Source organism: Pseudopodoces humilis, chromosome 12, assembly GCF_049639895.1.
Source record: "Pseudopodoces humilis isolate 2021_Gansu_Grassland_sample_001 chromosome 12, ASM4963989v1, whole genome shotgun sequence".
Classification (NCBI taxonomy): Eukaryota; Metazoa; Chordata; class Aves; order Passeriformes; family Paridae; genus Pseudopodoces; species Pseudopodoces humilis.
This window is the reverse complement of record NC_142211.1, coordinates 16671562-16696047: the sequence shown is the minus strand read 5'-3', so window position 1 is coordinate 16696047 and position 24486 is coordinate 16671562.

The window sequence follows — 24486 nt, the reverse complement described above, 5'->3', positions numbered from 1 at the left end:
CATTCTCTGTCTAGCCTGTAGCTATGGCTGCTTTTAGGTTCTCTCCTACAGAGGCCCTGGTTGTAGGGCTGTGGCGTGCTGCTCTTGATCGGGCACAGATTGATGTTTCGAATGCTGACTTTTGGCAATTGTATACTTATGGGACAGCTGAAGGGTTTTTCCCTGTGGTTGAGGCGCTTCTTTCAAAGCCGTCTTGGGACGCATTAGGCGATTCCCTGGTCGAGGCTCTGGTGGTATATTGGGACCCCCGTCTGGCCTGGCTGCTGGGGATCTGGCGACAGTGCGACCGCGTTCTGAGGAGCTGCGCGTCCTCTTACACCAGATCAAGAGCTGCTTCCTCTGCCCTGGGTGAGAGGTCTGGCTCTGGGTCTGACTCCGGCTGTGGGAGTGGGGCGGGGCTCTCCCTCTTCCCCGGTGACATGGAGCCAGGGGGCAGCTGTGTCTTGTGTCCCAAGGTCGGCTCTCCCAGGATCGCCGGGGCCCCCAGCGGGTTGAATGCTGCCTCGGCCGGCGCCCCAGAGGTGGAAGCCCGGGGCGGGGTTGCCTCCTTCGTGTGCCCTCCTGGCGCAGACCGATGAGGGGCTGCCTGAACGGGGGGCAGCGCCGCCTCTGGGGGATGCCTCAGGGACGGTCCCATGTCCCTGCTGAGGCTGGGCTGTGCCCTGCCCCGCGGTGGGGGATGGGACGGGCCCAGGCTCCGCGCCGGTGGCTTCACACGTGCATGCTTTTCCAGTGGAGGAGGGGTCAGTGCCGCTTTTTGGACCTTTCGCCCCTGAAGAAATGCTGTTAGAGGTGATTCCGAGCGCTACCCCCCCCGCGCCGGATTCGTGGGGCGTGGGGATGGGTGCTGCGAGTGGTGCAGACGCTGGGCCGGGTTCTGCTGGCCCCATGCTGTGGGTTTCCCCTCCTGCGAGCCCAGGTTGTCCCCTGGCAGTGGAGCGGGACGGTACCGCAGCTCCGCGGATCCTGCCTCTACCGGCGCCTTGGTCCCCCCCGGAGCTGAAGGAGGGCCATGCCGAGCTGGCTCCCACCTACCCTGCCTCGGGTTCCCGGGCATCACCCGAGCCTGTGACTGGGGAAGGGACTCCCCTGCCGCTTCCTATGGCCGCAGTGGATCGGGATCCTGAGCTGGTTGCTATTGGCTCGGGTGGTGCTGCCGTGGGGGCAAAGCCGGTAGTCTCCACGGGCGAAGGGTCCCAGGCTGCTGGAGCCTCTTCAGCTGGCCTGTGGGTTTTGTCCCCCTGTCAGATGACTGTGCAGCCACGCGATCACACTCAATTTTTGGGCACTGTTGTGGTGTCTTCCAGCCAGGTGCCTGGCCCTGTCTCGGGGAACTCTGTGAGGCAGGACGCAGCAGGCAAGGCTTCTCCTCTGGAGGGGTATTAGGCATTCCATGTGCTTTGGGATGTTCTTGGTCTGGTGGGTGAGGGCATGAATGCTCTTCTCGTGGGGTGGTCAAATACCACTGCTCAGGGCATCATTGTTCACCTAGGGGACGTTGATTCTGATTTCCTGGGGCGCATTTCTGCCATGGGTTCCACACTCACCCCTCTTGTTCCTATCCCTGTGGGACCCAGATTTGCTCACCTTGTGCCTTTTGAGTCCTGTGTTCGCAGAGCTGAGAACCAGCTGCAGGGAGATGGTGGCTTCGGGTTCCCTGGACCTCCCTGGGTTCATTGGACTGCTGTTCTGACAGCCAGGGATCGTCCTGAACAGGTCTGAACCCTGTCCATCCTTGGTGAGATGCTGTCAGAGATTAGCCTCCGCGGGCTTCTTGACACTGGCACGGACATCACGATTGTCAGGTTTGCTGATGGGCCCCGGAGTGACCCTTGGACCCGATGCTGACACATTCAATGCAAAGAAGAAATTGAGACTGACTCCTTGTTCAGCAGATTCTGTTGTCCTCTCTCATGATAGACTAGTCACCCTCTGTGACTTGATGCAGGAACAGTTGGATCACGGTGATCTGGAGCCTTCGACCAGTCCCTGGGGCATTCCTGTTTTCTGTATCGAGAAGAAGTCTGGGAAATGGAGGTTGCTACAATACCTCCAGAAAGTTAATGCTGTGATGGAAAGCATGGGGATGTTGCAGGCTAGCATGCTTTCACCTGCCATGCTTCCTGCTGATTGGCTAGTCCTCATTGTGGATCTGAAGGATTGTTCTTTGCAATTCCTTTGCATCCTGATGACAGACCGAAATTTGCCTTTCTGGTGCCAGCTATCATTAATGCTGAGCCCACACAGAGATATCAATGGAAATTTTGCCATAAGGCATGTGAAAATTTGCCGGCATTTGCCGATGATATAGGGCTCTAGCCCTCTCTGGAGTTTGTGAGCAGTTTCCTGCTGCTCGTCTCTATCCTTATATGGATGATGTCCTGGTGGCTACGCCCATCCAGGATGAATTGCAGCGGATACAGCCTCAGCTGTTCCCTGCCTTGCCTTCTCATGGGCTGCAAGTGACTCCAGAAACAACTTCCTTGAAATTATTTGAGGGTCAAAATAATTTTTGGGACGAACAGTCCCGCATCAGGAGGTGCAATTTTTTTTTTTGCATTCAGTGCAGACACTGACTGAATGATGTCCAGATATTGATGGATTTTTACATGGTTGTGTCCCTATATGGGACTGACCACGACACAACTGTCTCCCTTGTTTGTTCTGTTAAAGGGGGACTCTGATTTAAAGTCACCTCCGAGGAGGTTCTGCGAGCAGTTTCTGCTCGTCAAGTTTATCACATTAATCTTTCCATTGATGTCGCTGTTTTTTTTCATTGCCACTCCAGATTTGCATTCCACAGGTATCATTGGTCAATGAAATGATGAATGGTTCAATCCCTTGAATGTCTTGGGAGGGGTTTTTCCTGCCCCGTCAGCCACAGACAGTGGAAACTTTACTGAGCTTTCTTTGTGGCCCAAACATAGTCAGGGCCTGTGCAAGGACCCACTGTCTTTACTGACGGTTTGGGAAGGACTGGAAAGGCCATTGCTACCGGGAAGGATGGATCTGAGTGGCTGGTTTTGGAGAGTCATGAGGCTGGGTCAGCCCAATTGATGGAATTATGGGCTGCTGTCATAGCATTTCAGAAGTTTTCCCAGGCACCTTTCAATTTGGCCATGGATTCTGCCTCTGTGACCAAATTGAGAGCCATCCACAAGCAGGTGTTGATGTTTTCACTTTTAGTTTTTTTTTGGTTTTTTTTTGTAATAATGAAAGGGTGAGATATCACCCTGAAATTACAGCCTTCTGATTGTATGGAGTATTGTATTTTCCTATTATTTTTCCTTTCAATTTTTTATAATGTTGCTAGTTTCTTTGTTCATTTTTCTTTTCTTTTTGTTATAACCAAAAAGGGTGAGATGTCGCTCTGAAAACTCAGCCTCTGAGCTTGCTGACATAGTTTTTTAAGACTTTCCCAGGACAGTAACTGTAAACATAGAGATATGTATGCATTCCTTCTGTTACATGTCTTGTGATGGACATATCTCACTGCCAGTGCAGTTGGGAAAGTGTTATCCTGACCATCCAATCCCTGGCCGTGGTCAGAAACTTATAAATCCTGGGAGGAAAAATAAACTTTCTCTTCCTTTCACCACACCTCAAGCTGTGTCCGTGTGATCTATTCATCTCCAGTGGCAACAGTCATGGGTTGCGAGTAGATCTCTGCATCCCCCGTGGACTTCATGCATTACAGGGGGACCGTTTGTTTCACCATAGTCCTCACTATGGTTTGCAAAGGAATCTCAGCTCTGACACTTGGAGCACCTCCTATCCGTCTTTCTTTTCCACTGACCTCAGTGCTGCCATGTTGCTTTCCCTCACAGGTCCTCACTTCCTCCTCTTCTCTGACTAGAAGAAAAACTGCTGATCATAGGTACCATTGCCAACAAGTTCCATTGATTCAAAGACACTTGCAAAATCCCACAGTGCTGAGAGGTTAATTTCATCCAAGTTCCACATTGGGTATTAACCTGCCACGTTATCTCTGTTGGCCATGCAGCCCTGCCACCACCATGCAGGCAGCGGCAGCTGCCGTGGCACTATTTAATGCCTCTCTTGATGCAGGGGGCTGGGAAGGAGAAGCCACTGCTGACCCCCCTGTCCTTTTGCCTGATGTGTGGCTGGCTAGAGATGGCCAGGCAGGCAAGGCTCATCTCAGGCCATGCAGAGATGGTGGTGGCTGTGGACATGTATTGCCTCAGGCCCTGCTGGCATGGCAGTGGCCACGGCACCTCCCCACACTGGGGGAAAAACTGCTCATGAACTGCTTTGATTTCTTTCTTAAATATGTCATCACAGAGGTATTACTAACCTCTCTAATTGGGCCAGCAGCATGTCCATCTTCAGAGCCATCAGAGATTGGCTCTGTCGGACATGGTGGGAACTTCTAGCAGCTTCTCACAGAAGCTACTCCTGTGGCCCCCCTTCGCCGCTACCAAAAACCAGGCCATGCCAAATCAACACAGATGTCATCTATGTACTGCAAATGCTCTGGAGCTTCACCCTTCTCCAGTGCAGTCTGGATCAGACCATGGCAAATTGTAGGACTGTGCTTCCACCTCTGGGGCAGTCGATTCAATGTATACTGCATGCTTCTTCAGGTCAAAGCAAACTGTGGCCTGCACTCTTCTGCTAGAGGAAGAGACAAAAATGTGTTAGCAATATCAATAGTGGCACAAATTTGCTGCTCTGGACTCCAGTTTGTACTGAAGTTTAAGCATGTCCAGCACAGTGGCACTCATTGATGGTGGAACTTTATTTAGGCAATGATAGTTTCACTGTTAGTCTCCATTCCCCATCAAACTTATGCACAGGACATATAGGGCTATTAAAGGGTGAATAGGTTTTACTGACTACTCTCTGGCTCTCTAGTTAACAAATCATCTTATGTGTTGGAAACCGAAAATCTGCAACCTTAGAAAAAACCTGAATTGATGTAGTGATGAAGGTACACAGACATTGAGTAGAGAAATTATAAACTTATGTCTCTATAGTTATAAGTAAGAATATGTCTTAAGTAGGTAAGAAATTATATTAGGTAAAATAGTTTGAAGTTTGAACTGTAATAGTATGACTTATAGAGTAGGTTAGAGATCCAGAAACTATAAGAGAGAGATGTATGAGTACGTGATCTGTCAGCTGAGTGGCAAAGAGAGATACAGTGCAGCAAAATTAAGCAAAGGTGATAGGTTAATAAGTGAAAACAAGCTTTGTGTCAACTGCCTATTGGGCTAGAATGTTATATATTGCTGTGCAAAGAAGAAACGGGGGACTTCCTCAAGCTATAGTTGACTTGTTGCTTCTATAAATCTCACGCCTCAAGACTGATATCTTATTGAGATACTTGGACAATAAATAATCTCAAAGCATGGTGGTCCCATCCCTTGTATTTCATCTCAACACTTATGTATTGGAATCACAGAGTTTTGGTTTGTGTGGTATTGCCAATGATGTACTGTAGTGGTGGCAATCTGTACTTGGTGTTCTTCCATCCTCAGGAGTCCTACTGCAGAAGGGTCTCCTGAGAGACCAGGCAAGATATTCAACTATCTAATGCCCTCTGTCTCCACAGCAGCTATCCCAAAAGCCCACCTGAGTCCTTTTGGGTCTTTGAAATACCCACTCCTCTGGTAGTCTATGCCAAGAATACACAGGGCCTCTGGACCAGTCACAATAGGGTGTTTCCTCCACTCCTTCCCAGTTAAGCTCACCTCAGCTTCCAACAGTCAACTGTTGTGATCCCCCTGCTACCCCAAGAACAGAAACAGGTTCTGTTCCCATATGTCCTGATAGTATCAAGTACACTGTGCATGAGTGTCGACCAAGGACTTGTATTTTTGTGTCTCTGATGTGCCAGGCCATCAAATCCACACAGTCCAATAGACCAAATTTTCCTTGGCCTCTATTGAGAAACCAACAGACTATTCACTGAGTCTTCACAGAAGTGTACTGAATGCCGTTTATTTCTATCTTTAGCACACTTGTATAGGGTCTGACAGGGTCTGCGGGCTTAACAAGCTACTGTTGGTTAATACATATGGTTTACATACTTTCCCCAATACACAAGGCTATTGTTTTTCTTTCATTCTCGCTGCTTTAGGAGAGTTTCAAGGACACTACCTTTAATATCACTTATACCAAAGGCTGGCTTGTGCAGACAGGCTTTTACTAAAATATCATGCTTTTACTCTGTTAAAATGTTTCCCTACAGGCCTCTACCTGGCTAGAGGCAGGGCCCCTCTAGCCATAGCTATTGTTCTTTCCTTAGGCATACATACTGGCTGTCCCTTAAAGGGGATCAGATATGTCATCTTTCCTTCTGTTGTGCCTAGCAGCTTAGTCACAGGAAACTGGAGCTACATTCATTCTGGTGGAACTCTCTCTGTTAGAAGCTTCCTCTTAGAGCTTATGCACCCATACTGCCAGGACAGAAGTAGGTTTTCCATCCCATCTTCGCATATTTTCCTCATGCTCACGTAGGAAGAACCACAGGTCAGTTTGTGGGGTGTACCCCCTCTCCATAGTTGGGGGATGTCTGCTTCTGATAACAGGGCCTCTGGTGTGTACTGATGAGACTTGGGGAAGTGTAAGAGCCTGAGACAAGAGATGTGGGACATCAGGCGGCTCTTCAAAATGCTGTTTATTGTATAGATGATTTTACAGCATTCATGGGTTGTGGGTAACAGAGCCATGCCTAAAGCTGCCAGCTCCAGCTTATAGGCAAACCAGAAACCCCCTTAGTTCTGGTTACAATGCATTATATATTTTTCTTTGCTGAGCATTCTAATACATAACAACCAATCAGCATCATACACAATACCTTTACTATTACCTGTTGGGAAGGTAGAATTAGAAAGAAATTATAAATATGACTCTTTAGCCAGAAAGGCTAAGGAAGAAATACAAATGAAAGCACGGTTTGAATAATTCAAAGAAACCGGGCTGGTATGCCAGAACACATTCTTTCCCCCAATAAAACTAAGCTGAGACCCCTCTTCCCAGCCTTATAAGGAAAGGTCTGAAGAACCCTGAGATAACTAAAAATATGCAAAAGCAGTGATTTCTATAGGTCGCATACAAATGTTACTGTATTAGTATACTTAGAAAGATTGGTTAGTAAAGGAATAGAATATTCAAATGTATAGATTATATAAGTAATTGTAAAAGAGAACTCTCTCTCTTGCTACTCTCTTGCTACGCTCTCTTAGCCCTCTTGCCTCACTCTTTCTACACTCTTGCTGCTCTTCTTTCCCGGCTCTCTCACTTCTGTTCTGTTACTCTCTTTCTTAGCTATCTTAAGTCTTGAACTCATGTATTCATATTTTACCCCCTTTTGTATTGTTCTCTCTGAGCCTGCTTTGAGCTCTATCTGCTGGCTCATAGCAGGCTCTCTCTCTCCCGTGCCCTGGAATAAACTACTAACACCTAACTCGACTATAGAGGTCTCTGCCGTGTCTCAGACCGTCTACCCCCGAAGCATCTCTTAAAATTACCTATAGCCTATCATAACTACTATCATTACCATCTTATGCTCATTACTATCCAACCACATGAGTTAGTATGTTACAGTTGAAACTTATAGTTGTTTTTCTGTTTTCTTGCAGTGGAAAATTCTTAGACCTTTTTTCTACTTGCTACATTGGCATGTTTGTTTGCCTATGGTATCTTCTGCTTTTCCTAAGACTTATTTCTGCTTGGTAAAAACATCTTTTTTGTTTGTGGTCAACATATCTTTTGCTCTAGCCATAAAACCTCCCTCCAGCTCATCTTAACCTTTGCTTTCTTAGTTGTCCAGTAACAACTGGCTCAGCAATTCTTACTTTAGACATCTGTTATTCTTCTATAACAAAACTTGTTTTCATCTCTATTTTGTGTTGCATTGTATTAAGAAAGATGGTATATTCCTGGGACTTACTCTCTGATGTGTAATGTGTTAGTTCCTTCCCGGTCACCCCTCCCCTTTGATTCTTCCCTCTTGGTTGTATCCTGCCCTCCCTACCCCTAGCCCCTCGGTTCAAAAGCCAACGCGGGACATGATTCTTCCTGTTTTCCTGCCCTGGACATCTTCTGATTAAAGCTGGGACTCCGTCCTGTTGATATATTTTATATATTAGTAAAGGCCTGTATGCACAAACCAGCCTTTGAAATAAGTCATGATATTAAGGGCTAAAATCCTTGAAACTTGCCTGCAGAAGAGACAGTAAAGCAAAACAATATCCTTGTGTGTAGGAGAAAAAATGTAAACTGTGTGTGTTAGCCAATAGTAGCTTGCTCTGCCCCCGGACCCTGTAAAACCCTATAAAAGGTGTGCTAAAGATAGAAATAAACGGCGTTCACAATTACTTCTGTGAAGACTGGTGAATAGCTGGCAGTCTCTCAATATTTGGTGCCCAAACAGGGACACCCTGCGGGCAGGGGGGCTTCGGTGGGTCCACGCACGGTGGGACAGAGCCTTGGACCGAGGCTGGTGAAGCGGATCTGAGTGCAGATAGATGCTGCCTTGGATAGGTACCAGATAGGCGGCTCGCGAATCAACGGGGGTGAGTCGCTGGGGGAGTCCGAAGGTGGGGGAGCAGTAGAAGGGCCACAACCTTCCCCCCTTGCTGCGGGCCGTTAGCATGGATGTGGAATTTGCGGCGGCGGATAAACTGCTTCTCTGCATCCTCGTTAAACGAGGCAGAGCAGCCAGGGAAAAGGACCTGGATATGCTCATTATATGGGCTAATTATCACGGGCATTTAGAAGTGCTCCCACTGCTTTTTGCAGTGAAAGAACAGACTGATATATCGGCTCTGATATGGGAAACGGCAATCACGGAAAAGAGCAAGGACACTGTGTCTCTCGGTCGAACTTGGCAAATTGTAATTAATACCTTAAAAAACAGAAAAGCTAGATATGCTGAGGCTGTGAGCCCCGTAATTCTACCTGCGTCACAGCGGCAGATGCCTTTACCTCCCACTGCTGGGCAAGCACTCCTATCTATGCTGCCCTTGGAGAGAGGGAGGGAGAGTTAGAGAGAAGAAAATAATGAGAAAAAAGTTCCACAGTGAACGCTGAAACAACGAACAAAATCTGCAGTTATGGCAGGATGTGATACATCCAGAAATATTTGCTTCATTTTTGGAGTCACTTTTAACATTACAATCTTATTTAAGTTCCATCTTTACTACCCTGGAAGAAAAGAAGCCAAATTTAGACTGGTTTCCACCCGAACCAGGGGGACAATGGGGAGCACTGAGGTGGGCGCAGAGAACAACGGCACCCTGGGGGTAGAAGCAGCTCAAGAAAAGTTCCAAGGCCACACTGCTAAGCCGCAACGATCGCCGTTGTTACCACCTGGCCGTGAGAGACTTTTCGTGTAACATCGTCTGCTTATGTAAAAATCGTGCCCTTTTTTCCTCTATCGGCGAACAACAAGAGAGATTGAGAGAAAAAACTACATTTATTAAAGTTAACTTTGTGAGGTTTTTTTTTCTTTCTCTCCGTTTTTCTTCTCTGCGAGAGTATGTAGAGAATGTGAAGAAAGATAAGAGCAGAGCTGCAGCAGCAGCAGGGCGGGCAGTTCACCCCCCCCCGCTCCCTCTCTAAGAAAAAGCACCGGGATAATACCCAGTTTGTTAAAAAGTCATGATTTATTGGGTTTTCAAAATGTTTTTATATACCCTTTTAGAGTTAATTTTGTGTTTTAAGTAATTATGAGTTTATGCAGTTGCAGTTTTTAGAGTTTTACTAGAGAAATTATTGTGATTTTTTTGAAAAAAAAAAAAAAAGAAAAAAAAGAGAAAAAGTGTTTAACAAAAGTTGGCTTGCAATAATTAGCATTAAAACCTAAGGTTAAAATATGGTATGATTTACAGCTTCTAGGAAAACCTTCCAATTAATGCTATCTACAGAAGTGATTTGTGGTTTAAAAAATAATTAGTTAAGAGAACTTTACTGTACAAGACAAAGTTAAGTTAAAGTATATATTATCCATTTGCTTGTTTTTTCCACGATTTTAATAAGGTAATTTCAATGTGAGTTCTTTTGTTATATAAAACACATATAACTGCATATATACCAATTTGGATTTTGGGTTTTAGTTTAAAAATTGGACTTGATGCTTCTGAAAAGTGCTACAAAAGCTGGATGGCAACTCGCCAAATCCTGTGTTGTTGTGGTTTTTCTCTAGAAAAACTGCACTTTAAAATCCTAACCAATTTAAGTATATACTAGGTAAATTCCTGTTATGAATAAGTATTTTTAGTAGCATTTGCAGTTATCATGGGTTATTCTCAAAGCTAGACGACATAGAATTGTGATGTATTTGTTACAGTTTTTTAATCTTTATAGTGAATCCATGTTATTGTTATATTGTCTTTAAAAGGTATATATCAAACTTTTATCTGCTTTTTGTAGTAACAGAATAAGATTAAGGTATGTTTTTATTTAGTATAGATTAAGTGTTAATAGAATTAAGAATAGTCAAGTTTTATTATGTTTAGGCTTGAATGTTTTTAAGTTTTATAACTTAGATATTCCTTTAAGGTTAAGTTTTGTTATTTCCTTTTGTTATAATTAGTTTTTATCAGGTTTAAATATTGTTTAATTTAAATTGTTTTATGTTTTATTGGAGACACTTGTCCAAACTGCAAAGTATAGTTATTTTTCTAGAGAAATGAAGATAGCTACAACTGAAACAGCTGTGATAGAACACTGATGAACACCTGCTTGTGGATAGAAGTGAATGCAGTCTGTGACACCCTTGATTTCATTAGGAGTTCTATTGTTTGTTGCAATCTCTGCAGTTTTTGTTTGTTATAGCTTTCTTATTTTTCAGTGTTACCAGAATTTTAAGAAGATGTACCAGTGCTGAGGATCAGCTGCCATGGGGGAGGCTTCAGATTAAACCAACTGATGAATGGTTTAATTGGTCTAGTACCTGAGGCTTCTGATCATTTGCTTTGTACAAATGCATTTTAACAGTTTGCTGTGCTGTAAGCATCTCATAGCTGCTACTATTGAGAACCTTGTTCTAGAAATATGTTAAGAGACATCTTTCCAGTTTAAAGCCTAGGCCCTGGCCAAGCCTTGACTTTACCTGGACGGAATGTTTGCCAACAGATCCAGATGTTTTCTGTACCAAATCAGTATTTGAGTCACCTTTTGACTCAGCAATTTGACCCTATGAATATGACAGCTGAATCAATTTTGAAGTGGGCTTGGAGAATAATTTCCAGAGGTGGTTATCCAATCCTTCACTGATTTTTTTTTGTTTGTTTGCAGACTATGAGATGCTGGTACAGTGTTTTAGTGGTTAATAGTAGTTTTATATTACATATGTTATTAATAATGTTTATAATTTGATTGATTTTTAACTGCTATAGGTTCTTATTCATTGTGTATATGGTTTTGTGTTGATGTTGATGTTTATAACAGAAGTACATCTCATTTTTTTTTTTTTTTTTTAAGAAAACGGGGGAGATTGATGCCCTAAAAGCATTTTGATTAGTGTAATTCATTAACCTCAAGGAGAGAAGTGTCTGTGTTTTGTTGGCAGGTTCAAAAAGGTCACCTGTCCATCTGACCAGACTGTGTGCCTCTGAACACACAAGATCCAGTGAACAGAGATGTCACCACACAGCCTTGGTACTCCAGTCATGGATCAGAAGTGGACCTGTCAGGACACAGTTGTGTCTGAACACTACACAGACAGTTGCCAACAGAAATTTTATGTTGTTATTATGATGTTGTGTCTCTACCAATTTTTCAGTTATCCTCTGTTTTAAGATTTAGAAGGATCTGAAGAACAACTTGAACATCAAAGCCCTCAGTCACCAATCAGCTGCCAGCTGACATCACGGGAGCAGTGAATGTTCCAGGACTGAATTGTGCTGGAGAAATTCTGTAGAAGACCTAAGAAAAGTGTAGAGACTCCATCTAACTGTATATAAAGCAAAGTGTAGTTGTGTGCTTACCCTTTCAGCAAATTGCTTTCACGCTTAGACTACATATATACCAGAGTACGTGTGTTAAAAGTAGTTAGATAATAGTTTAAGTGTTTAGCTTGTGTAGTAATTGTTATGTTAGTATAAAGTATAAATATTTCCCCTTCAAGAGGCAGTGTAAGCATCTTTGAAAGTTCATTTAACGATTGAAGTTTTAGCTGTGAGTTTGTAAGTATGGTGTCATTTACATGGAACAAACTGCTTATGGTAATTGTGATGTGTATAGTCCCAACCAACTGTCTGCTAACTAACATCCAAAAGCGACAGAACATATGGGTCACTCTGGCACACTGAACTGGCCAAAGGTCAATGTGTTTGAGCCTAGCCACCCCTGGAGATCCTTTCCCACCTGTCTCATAGGAGTCCCTAAATGGGATCCTCAAGCATTTAAAGGTTTAGTTAATAATGAGACTCGACTGAATCAATTGGCAATGTTGCAAGAGTGCAATCACACTGTTTGCTTCACATCAAGACAACTTGAAGCCTGCTGACAAACAAAAATTACTGAAGTTCTTAATGTTACCATAGGGCCCCCAGAAGAATTGTATTTGTTAGGCTCCACCAATACCTCAGGTGGATGGATAATGTTTGAACCCCTGACAAAAATCCACTCCAACAAAGTAGTGCAACACTGAGCTACAGTTAACCCTATAGTTGATGTCATTACTAACACCAAAAGTAGATCTTTTTGTTCACAGTGCAATCTCACAGGACGATTGCCAAAGCAATTACCTAGTGCAATATTCTTAATCTGTGGAGATAGAGCATGGAATGGAATTCCTGCTAATCCACATGGAGGACCCTGTTATCTTGGGAAACTTACTTTGTTCCATCCAAACTTACATCAATTGCTGAATATAGCTGGTAAAATAAAAAACATCAAACAGTCAAAGCGAAGCCTGAATGAATTGCAATGTGATGATGTTAGAGACTCAGACTTTTGGGGTCATGGTATAATATGGCTAGCCTCCTTTTTACTTCAGGAGAAGCTGATGCTAAAGGCTTGTCAACTCTAAAAAGGCTCGTTTGTTAGACCAGGAAAGAACTGAACTTAACATCAACAATGTTAAGAGAACTTTCAACTGATGTAAGTAGTGTACATCACGCCTTATTGCAAAATCAAACTGCGATTGATTTCTTGCTCTTAGCACAAGGACATAATTGTGAAGAGTTTGAAGGTATGTGCTGTTTAAACCTTACTGATCATTCAGTTTCAATCCACAAACGACTAAGACAGCTACAGAATGGGTTACATGCCCTGAAAGAAGATAGTGACCCCATTGGAAGTTGGTTAGACAACTGAGGCATCACTGGATGGTTGAAGTCTCTTGTGCTGAAAGGGGAAAGAATTTTACTTATGGTATTAATAGAGATAGTTATTTTAAGCTGTATGTTATCTTGTATCTGTAGAATTGTAAAACTAATCACGTCTAAAGCCTGGCTTGTGCAAAAAGAGAAAGGGGGAATTGCAGTAAAACATTTTAACAGAGTAAAAGCATGATATTTTAGTAAAAGCCTGTCTGCACAAGCCAGCCTTTGGTATAAGCGATGATATTAAAGGTAGTGTTTTTGAAACTCTCCTGAAGCAGCGAGAATGAAAGAAAAACAATAGCCTTGTGTACTGGGGAAAGAATGTAAACAATATGTATTAGCCAATAGTAGCTTGCTAAGCCCACGGACCCTGTCGGACCCTATAAAAGTGTGCTAAAGATAGAAATAAATGACGCTCACCATACTTCTGTGAAGACTCGGCTGAATAGTCTGGCAGTTTCTCAATACCAGAATTTCAAGACCAAAGATGAGATGAGGTGATAAATTCTGAACAGAGAGAAGGAAGAGAAAGATTCCTATTTACTGAGATAGTAGTGTGAATAAAACAACAAAAATAAGTAGGACTGATGCTTAGATAGTAGAGTCCTAATGGAAATTGCCTGTCTACTGCTTAGGAAAATCAAACTGAGTGTTGGGGGTTTTTGTTTGGTTTTGTTTTTCTTTTGCTTTTTTCGTCTCTAGACTTTGAAAGAGTGACTCCGTCTAAGAACTAGCAGTCATAGTTCAGAAGCTCAGGGCTCTTTTCCTGTCTAATGCTACTGTTGTCTGCAAAATTTGATTTGTTACCCAGTGTGCAACAAGCCAATAATTGCACACTTGAAAGAGACATTGATTATTTATTTCAGAGTTACCTGGGTGTTCGGTGGTATTCCACAAATCAAGCACCCCAACTATCAAAACTTTTTATTTATACAGTTTAGCAAACAAAGGAATTAGTGTCGATTGACTACAAGTTACATAGTTCTCTTATTAATTAGCATTGCATCTCTTAATTGTTAATGATTCTATCATTTCTCATGCTAATTAGGCCACATGCTCAGTCTTTCTCTTCTCTTGAGATGGTGAGTTTCTTGGGTTGGTGGTTGTGATCTGCCCCTACTAGAATTACCTTTTACCCAGCTGGAGCTGATTTCAGCACAGTTGCTGAGTTGACTTTATTTCTTCCTTATCTTGGGACTTCTACCAGATGTCCCATAAATTCTACATTCTTTGTGTCCACTATCAGTGGACATACTTTTTTCCCAATCTATGTTAACCTCCCCCCCCCCGCCCCCCCGGCGTGTGATCATTGAAGCATGTCAAGCCCTAAACCTTAATTTGTTTTTCTAACACCTGGTCATCACTTAGAGCTTGTTGGCTGCTCTCTGTTTTGTCCTGGGGTGACTTTATGATACTAGTATCCCCAATCGTCTGGTTTATGTTATATATTAAGTTCTGCACCTTTAAGACTGGCTTTGAGAGCAAGAGAGGGAGAAGAAGAAGCGCGCAGTTTGTGTTAAGGAAAAACATCACTCCCACACATCCCGCTCCTGGACTGTGGTGTCTGCAGCACGGACAGACAGCGGGACAGAGCTTCTCTCTGGCTTTTAGTTAGTTCTAGCTAACTGAGGCAGAGGAGTTCCCTGGACCTTTGTTTAGTTTTTTCCCAATTTTCTTAGATCTGTGCAAGCCTGCTCTGGACTGAACACCCAGCCAAACCCCAGGAGCTCACGCCTGTGGCCCACCGGGGCCTGGGCCTCGGCACTTTCCAGCGACAGAGAGACTGATAAGAACCTGAGCGAGCCGAGCTACACCACATGAAAAGGACTTTTTTTTTTGTTTTTCTCCCTCCTAGATTTGCCATCCCATCGAACAGCAAGAGGTTTTATTATTTAATATTACTCAATTTCTGTTAAATAAACAGCTTTTTCCACTTCTCTCTAAAGAATTTTTTCTTTTCCCGGACCAGTTAGTGGGGAGGGGCATTTCCCTGGGGAAATCCCCATTTGGAGTTTTCCTTCCTAATTTGCCCTAAACTAAGACAAATACAGTTTTTTTTGGCGCCCAACGTGGGGCAAGAGAAAGTGGAAAAACCTGTACTGAGTGTTGGTTGTATTTATTCTGTATTGAGATAAAGCAGTCAGTAGCCATGTTGTTTGGATACATAATGTCTCTTGGGGTGGAGGCCTTCATGTGGACCTGGTCCCTAAAAGTTTTTGAGGTTTTAATACCTGTCTTTGCCCTCTTTCACAGTAGAGGGGCACAGATTAAAATGGTTATTGTGCTGGGCTCGGTGATAATGATTTATAAGAAGTTTATAAAACTACTGAAGTTTCTGTCAGGTATGTTTGGTTTATGGTTTCTTCGCCCGACCCTGCCTCCCAGTCCCAGTAGCACATTTTGGGAGTTTATTGGTAATTGCACACAGTTTGTTAGAGGAAGACCAGGGGATGAGGCTTTTCAGCCTTTTCTTTCCTTCTTCTCCTTTGAATCTGTTATGTCCCTCTTTGAGAATATCCAGTTTCCCCTGAGTGTTAAAGATACCACATTCCTGGTCACTTTCCTGGTAGTTCAGCTGTTGAGCTTCCTCTATATGGTCTGCAACTTCTCTAGAGTGAGGGCTGAGATATCCAGAAGAGCCAACGAGACCCCTGCCCCAGAAGTAGACTCAGGTGTGGGAAATCCTGATTGGTGTAGAGAATAGGAGAGAATTGGCCGAACTCTGAAGGAATTTTCTGATCCCCCAGCCTGGGAATTTTCACGTGAACAAATTCAAAACCCAGATGAAGTAGGGAAATATCTGGAAGAGAATTGCTGTGATGATTCTAAGAAGAAAAATATCATTGCAATAAGCTGGGCCCTAGCGTATGCTTATCGCACGCTGCTAGATACTGTAGGGCAGGCAGATAAATCAGCAGCTACCCCAGTCACTCAGGCTGCAGCCAAGCCAGCAGCCAAACCAGACAGTGAGCCTAAGCCAGTGTCTGTTGCTCCTGCCACGAGAGGCATGAAATTCAAAACCAAAACCGATCGGCCAGTAGATGATGATAATGGTGATGCGGGGGAAGGACCCTCAAGACCAGCAACTGATCAAAAATCAGAAGGCACTGGTGAACCTTTCTCCCTGAAGGACCTTCGTGGCCTGAGAAAAGATTACACTCGACGAGCTGATAAATCTATAATTAGTTGGTTAGTCCGTCTGTAGGATGCTGCAAGTGAGGCTACAGTTCTGGATAGCACTGAAGCGAGGCATCTGGGGTCCCTGTCACACGATCCGGTTATTGACCAAGAGATGATGAGGGGGGCTGACCCTTATAGTCTCTGGGAACGGGTCCTAAGAAGTGTAGCACAAAGATATCTGTGTGCAGACGATCTCTATATACAGCAAACTCGTTGGAAAACCATAGAACAAGGCATTCAGCGTTTGAGAGAAATGGCAATAGTAAAGATTGTCTTTGTGGGTGACTTAGGTACTAGAAATCCAGACTTGGTGCCATGTACATCTGTGATGTGGCGAAAACTTGTTCGACTTGGGCCACAAGAATACGCTTCTGCTTTAGCAACAATGAAGCGGGATGACCAGGAGGAGACTGTGCTGGATATAGCGAAGAAGCTTCGAACATATGCAGATACCGTGCATGGCCCCATGCAGGCAACAATTGCAACTGTGAGAACAGATATGCAAAACTTCCAAAACAAAATAGAAGAGAATCTCAAGAAACTCAGAGAAGACCTTCTTCCAGTCTCGGCAGTACAGACCAGGAGCCCTGGTACTCAACGCAGAAGTTCCCCAGATAGAGAGAAAAAGCTACGAGCTGAGCTGTGGTTTTTCCTACGTGACTGTGGAGAAAACATGAAAAGATGAGATGGAAAATCTACTGCTGCTCTGGCAAAACGGGTGCATGAATTGGAAGACAGCAAGACTCAGGGGGGATACTCTACCAAAAAAAAAGCCGCTCCAGTAGCCTGTAGTCAAACTGACAAGTATGATGATGACATGTCTGACTCCCTTGAAAGAACCTCCAAGACATATACCCAAGAAAAGAAGGATAACCAGGCTTAGAGGGGCCCTGCCTCTAGCCAGGTAGAGGCTAGAAAAAACCGTGTCTTTTGGACTGTGTAGATTCGTTGGCCTGGCACATCAGAACCACGAAAATATGAGGCCTTAGTTGACACTGGTACACAGTGCACCCTAATCCCATCAAGATATGTAGGGGCAGAATCTGTTTCTATTGCTGGCGTGACAGGGGGATCACAGGACTTTAGTGGAAGCTGATGTGAGCCTGACTGGGAATGAGTGGAAGAAACACCCCATTGTGACTGGCCCAGAGGCCCCATGCATTTTGGGCATAGACTACCTCCGAAGTGAGTATTTTAAGGACCCAAAGGGGCTTAGGTGGGCATTTGAGATAGCAGCTGTAGAGACAGAAGGCATCAAGCAATTGAACACTTTGCCTGGACTGTCAGAGAACCCATCTGCAATAGGACTCCTAAAAGTGGAAGAACAGCGAGTACCAATTGCCACCTCAACGGTGCACCGCCGACAATATAGAACAACTCGAGATGCTGTGATTCCCGTCCACAAGATGATCCGAGAACTAGAGAGCCAAGGGGTGGTCAGCAAAACCCACTCACCCTTCAACAGCCCCATCTGGCCTGTGCGTAAATCTGAAGGAGAATAGAGATTGACTGTAGACTATCGTGCATTGAATGAAGTGACTCCACCTCTGAGCGCTGCCGTGCCGGACATGCTGGAGCTCCAGTACGAGCTGGAGTCCAAGGCAGCGAAGTGGTACGCCACTATTGACATTGCCAATGCATTTTTCTCCATTCCTCTGGCAGCAGAATGCAGGCCTCAGTTTGCCTTCACGTAGAGGGGAGTTCAGTACACCTGGAACCGACTGCCCCAGGGGTGGAAGCACAGCCCCACCATCTGCCATAGACTGATCCAGGCTGCCCTGGAAAAGAGTGAGGCTCCAGAACATCTGCAGTACATTGATGACATCATTGTTTAGGGAAAGACGGCTGAAGAGGTCTTTGAGAAAAGAGAGAAAATCATCCAGGTTCTCCTGAAAGCCGGTTTTGCCATCAAGAAGAGCAAAGTTAAAAGACCAGCTCGTGAAATTCAGTTCCTGGGGGTAAAGTGGCAAGATGGACGGCGTCAGATTCCTACTGATGTCATCAACAAGATCACAGCAATGTCTCCACCAGCCAACAAGAAGGAAACGCAAGCTTTCCTAAGTGCCATAGGTTTTTAGAAGATGCACATTCCTGAGTACAGCCAGATTGTGAGCCCTCTTTACCTGGTCACCCGCAAAAAGAACTCTTTCCAGTGGGGCCCTGAACAACAACAAGCCTTTGCTCAGATCAAACAAGAGATCGCCCATGCAGTAGCCCTTGGCCCAGTCAGAACAGGACCAGACGTGAAGAACGTGCTCTACTCTGCAGCCGGGAGCCACGGTCTGTCCTGGAGCCTTTGGCAGAAAGTGCCTGGGGAGACTCGAGGCCGACCACTGGAATTCTGGAGCCGAAGCTACAGAGGGTCTGAAGCCAACTACACTCCCACAGAGAAAGAAATCTTAGCTGCCTATGAAGGAGTTCAAGCCGCCTCAGAAGTGATTGGCACAGAAGCACAACTCCTCCTGGCACCCCGACTGCCAGTGCTGGAGTGGATGTTCAAAGCAAAAGTTCCCTCTACCCACCACGCCACCGACGCTACATGGAGCAAGTAGATCGCCCTCATCACGCAGCGCGCCCGTATAGGAAACCCAAATCGCCCTGGGATTTTAGAGATAATTGCAAACTGGCCGGAAAGTGAAAACTTTGGTCTCATTAATGAAGAGGAGCAAGAACAAGTGACACGAGCTGAAGAAGCTCCACCGTACAACCAACTGCCAGCAGAAGAAACACGCTATGCTCTGTTCACTGATGGTTCCTGTCGCGTTGTAAGGATGAACCGGAAGTGGAAAGCAGCCGTATGGAGCCCCACACGACAGGTCGCAAAAGCCACTGAAAGAGAAGGTAGATCAAGCCAACTTGCTGAACTCAAAGCTGTTCAACTGGCCCTGGACATTGCTGAAAGAGAGAAGTGGCCAAAACTCTACCTCTACACTGATTCATAGATGGTAGCCAATGCTCTGTGGAGATAGCTGGAAAGGTGGAAAAGGGCCGACTGGCAACGCAGAAGAAAGCCAATCTGGGCTGCTGATGAGTAGAAAGACATCGCTACCAGAGTAGAGAAACTGTCTGTGAGGGTCCGTCATGTAGATGCCCATGTCCCCAAGAGTAGGGCTAATGAAGAACACTGAAACAATGAGCAGGTGGATGAAGCTGCAAAGATAGAAGTGTCAAAGATAGACTTAAATTGGCAACACAAGAGAGAGTTGTTCCTAGCTCAATGAGCCCATAATGCCTCAGGCCATCAGGGTAGAGATGCCACCTATAAGTGGGCACAAGACCGAGGGGTGGATCTAATCATAGACAGTATTTCCCAGGTTATCCATGACTGTGAGACGTGTGCCACGATCAAGCAGGCCAAGAGGTTGAAACCGCTATAGTACAGTGAGCGGTGGTCCAAATATAAGTATGAGGAAGCCTGGCAGATTGACTACATCACACTGCCCCAAACCCACCAAGGCAAGCGCTATGTGCTCACAATGGTAGAAGCCACCACAGAATAGTTAGAAACCTACCCTGTGCCTCATGCCACTGCCCGGAACACCATCCTGGGACTTGAAAAGCAAGTCCTTTAGAGGCATGGCACCCCTGAGAGGATTGAGTCAGACAATGAGACTCATTTCAAGAATAACCTTATAAACAGCTGGGCTAGAGAACATGGCATTAAGTGAGTGTACCATATCCCCTACCATGCACCTGCTGCGAGAAAAGTAGAGAGGTACAATGAACTGTTAAAGACTACCTTGAAAGCGTTAAGTGGGGGATCTTTCAAAAATTGGGAGCAACATCTAGCAAAGGCCACCTAGATAATTAATACCCGAGGTTCCACCAATCAAGCAGGCCCAGCCCAATCCGAGCCCCTGCATAAAGTAGACGGAGACAAAGTCCCAGCAGTACATCTCAGAGGTTTGTTAAGAAAGACAGTTTAGATCAATTCTACTTCAAGTACAAACAAACCCATTCGTGGAGTTGTTTTTGCTCAAAGACCGAGTTGCACATGGTAGATAATACGGAAAGATAGAACAACACAATGTGTACCTCAGAGAGATCTGATGGTTGGGTGAAGATCATGAATAAATGCCCTTGTCTGTATATAATGTATGTGTTGTAGAGTTAAAATATATATATATTAATTTTGATAATAAGTTGACGATATAGGGATAAGGGGTGGAATGTCCTGGGGTGACTTTATGATACTAGTATCCCCAATCGTCTGGTTTATGTTATATATTAAGTTCTGCACCTTTAAGACTGGCTTTGAGAGCAAGAGAGGGAGAAGAAGAAGCGCGCAGTTTGTGTTAAGGAAAAACATCACTCCCACACATCCCGCTCCTGGACTGTGGTGTCTGCAGCACAGACAGACAGCGGGACAGAGCTTCTCTCTGGCTTTTAGTTAGTTCTAGCTAACTGAGGCAGAGGAGTTCCCTGGACCTTTGTTTAGTTTTTTCCCAATTTTCTTAGATCTGTGCAAGCCTGCTCTGGACTGAACACCCAGCCAAACCCCAGGAGCTCACGCCTGTGGCCCACCGGGGCCTGGGCCTCGGCACTTTCCAGCGACAGAGAGACTGATAAGAACCTGAGCGAGCCGAGCTACACCACATGAAAAAGACTTTTTTTTTTATTTTTCTCCCTCCTAGATTTGCCATCCCATCGAACAGCAAGAGGTTTTATTATTTAATATTACTCAATTTCTGTTAAATAAACAGCTTTTTCCACTTCTCTCTAAAGAATTTTTTCTTTTCCCAGACCAGTTAGTGGGGAGGGGCATTTCCCTGGGGAAATCCCCATTTAGAGTTTTCCTTCCTAATTTGCCCTAAACTAAGACACTGTTTCATGGATTAAATCGCCCTTCTTGTTGATTAGGCTTGAAAGTTACAAAGATCAAACATAAAAAAAATCCTTTCTTAAGAAAGTTTTTACATATTCCACATTTTGCAACACTACTTTTATGGAACTATTTAATGTTTTCTAGAGAGTAAAGACAAATTCCACTCAAAGTGAGATAACAGAACTTAATTTATTGCAATTATTAATAAACTAACAAGGATGTTGCACTCTGGTTCTAGAAAAGCATTATGCCTGTGGTTTGCTATAATAAAGGCAGGGTATTCACAAAGTGAGCCCCATAACATCAGAAGAAGATAACTGTTGTCCATCCAGTTACACTTCAGCATGCAGCATTTTCAATTTAATGTTTTTAATTGACTAAAACAAGAGTCAACTCAGAAATGGGAAGGGAAACTTCATACACATCTCGTGTGGGTTTTTTTCTTTCTGTTTTTTTTTTTTTTTTTAACATATAGAAGTAGAAATGTCCTGGTTCCAGCTGGGATAGAATTTATTTCCTTCTCAGTAGCTGGCACAGTGCTGTGTTTTGGATTCAGTATGAGAATAATGTTGATAACACACTGATGTTTTGGTTGTTGCTAAGTGGTGCTTACCTTGAGTCAAGAGCTTTTCAAAATCTCAGGCTCTGCCAGTGGGCAGGTACACAAGAAGCTGGGAGGAAGCATGGCCAACACAGCTGATCTGAACTGGCCAAAGGGATATTCCATTCCATTCCATAGAATGCCATGCCCAGTATATAAACTGGGGGAGTTACCTGGAAGGGGGAGCTGATCACAGTTTAGGAACAGGCTGGGTATCAGTTTGCAGGTGGAAAGCAATTATATTGTGCATCACTTGTTTTTTTGGGTTTTCTCTCTCTCCCCCTATTATTATTATTATTATTATTATTATTATTATTATTATTATTATTATCTTTTTTTTGGTTATTAAATTGTTCTTATCTCAATCCACAAGTTTTAGGTTTTTTCCTGATTCTCCTTTGTTGGAGTCAGAGGCACAGAGAGTGTGCCCTTATCTCTGATACCTGGCTCTGACATCCAAGAACGCACCGAATTTCATATAACATCTTGAAAACAACTGTTAAGGTTAAATAGAAAAACTAGGAGTGTAAATGTGTAAATTAGAAAGTTTTCTTATGTCACTGGGTGAAAAAGTTAAAGTTTGGAGTTTAAAGTAGTTTAGAGAATAGAAGACAAGATGGAGGATTTAGGGTGCTGTCTCTTGTCCTTCTTTCTTCTTCATGTTCATCTTCATCTTCTTCTAGAGGTTTTTGTGTAGTAATGAGTGATTGGAAGATGCCGCAGTGCAGCTCACAGGTGTTTGGTCATTGGGTCACGAAGAAAAATAATTTACTTGGCATCTGTTAATTGGGTAAATAGACATATAAAAAACCTTGAAGAAGATCTTTGTTAGCTATTTTGCGCCTTTCTATCTTAGTGCACATAGCTCCTTCTACCTTGTATACATGTAATGCAGATAAGAGAAGAATAAACAACTGAGACCAAACAAGGGAAAAAAAACTGCCTCTCTCTCATCAACTTCAGTTCAAGGGAAAAAAAAAACCTAACCACAAGGTCCATATCGAGACACTCCTTTCCTTCCCACCAGGGTGGAGGTGGAAGTGAGTAAGTGGCTGGTCCAGCTCCTGGCCCTGCTCAGGACACCCCAATACTGTTTTTTCTTTCTTCCCCTATGCATGAAAAACATGAAAGGTGAATGTATCATCTGAGACAGAGAAATTAAGAATCAAGCATCAAGAAGTGCTTTGACTAAAGGGGGCTGACAAAACCGTATGGAATACCTAAACATTTACTCTGCTTACAAGAACAGGAAGAGAGCATGGCTACAAGATAAGATAAAGAGCTAGAATGCACAAACAGGATGCAAGGACAAAGGCACCACAGGATAAGGGGGTTCTCCTGACCCCTAAGCCAGGAAAACTGGTATCAAAGTCTGGAAGACGGCCAAAGGACTAAAAAAGAGCACGCGCAAGGAGACAAGGTGAAAAGTTCAACTGAGAGGAAGACTGTTTACTTCATCCCAGAAGACCCCCAGATGATCTCCAGAGTGACCAACAAGGGGCAGTGTGTAGTCGCAGAGGCGTGGAGACAATCTTAATATGAAGCGTGGACAGGAGGGGTTAGGAAATGAATATGTATTAGGCATATTGTGTCGTCTTAGTTTGTAGAGAATAAAAAGAGAAGGGCAAGTCTCCAAGGGTGTGCATGTTTTCAGAAGAGCTTACCCCCATGCGTCTCAGTGCTGAATACATACCTACTCTTATAACTTTGTGGGTTATAGAGATTTTTTCCGCATTTCACATCTTTGGGGTTTAATGTTCAGAAATATAAGTAATGTTATGTCTAGTTTATAGCAAAACTGGAGATCTTGGTTGTAAGTTTTAATGTAATTATACCACCTGGGACCTTGTCTAAACTCAGAATTGTCTCGTTTTAACTCCAGGTATGACTTTAAACTGAAGTTAGCTAAACTGGTTCAAAACCTTTTACTGATATTCCCAATTTAATTAAATTTGGCTTGAGCCAGTATTTTGACCTTGATGCAAAATATTCACTGGTCACTGCAAGTTCATTTTCAGTTGTGTTATAAATGCAAAGGCAAATTTGGGTTAAATAAAAAAACAATTTATTATAAAACAATTTTTATAATAAAAATAAACAATGAGGAAAAACCACAATAAAACAAACAGCGCAGCGCTGGGTGGACAGGGGTCTATACCCAAAGGTATAGGTGTTCCCAAATCCACGAAGGAGGGTAGACTGTCTGGGGTTTTTATAGGGATTTTTGTGTCCTGAGGCTAAATTCCAGGTAGGCACCATTCACCAAGGGTCCTTGATTGTTGGATGAATTGATTTCCTGGCATTGGAGAATAGAGTCAAATAGACGTCCGGGCAGAGTCTCCTCATATGTAAAGAAGTTCTGAGTGTTCTTTGATTTCATTTTCGGTTTGGGCTCTCAGAGTGAAGTATCCAAGTCCGGTGTGGAGTCGACAGATATCTCGGCTGGGCTTCCACTTATTGTCCGGCCTGTTTGCATCTTCAGTTGGGGTTTGCAGGGAGGGGTGCCCAGGTGCGGTGTGGGGTCGATAGCCATCTCGGCCTGGCTCTTTTCTTTGTTTAGCTTAACCGTTCGTGTCCTG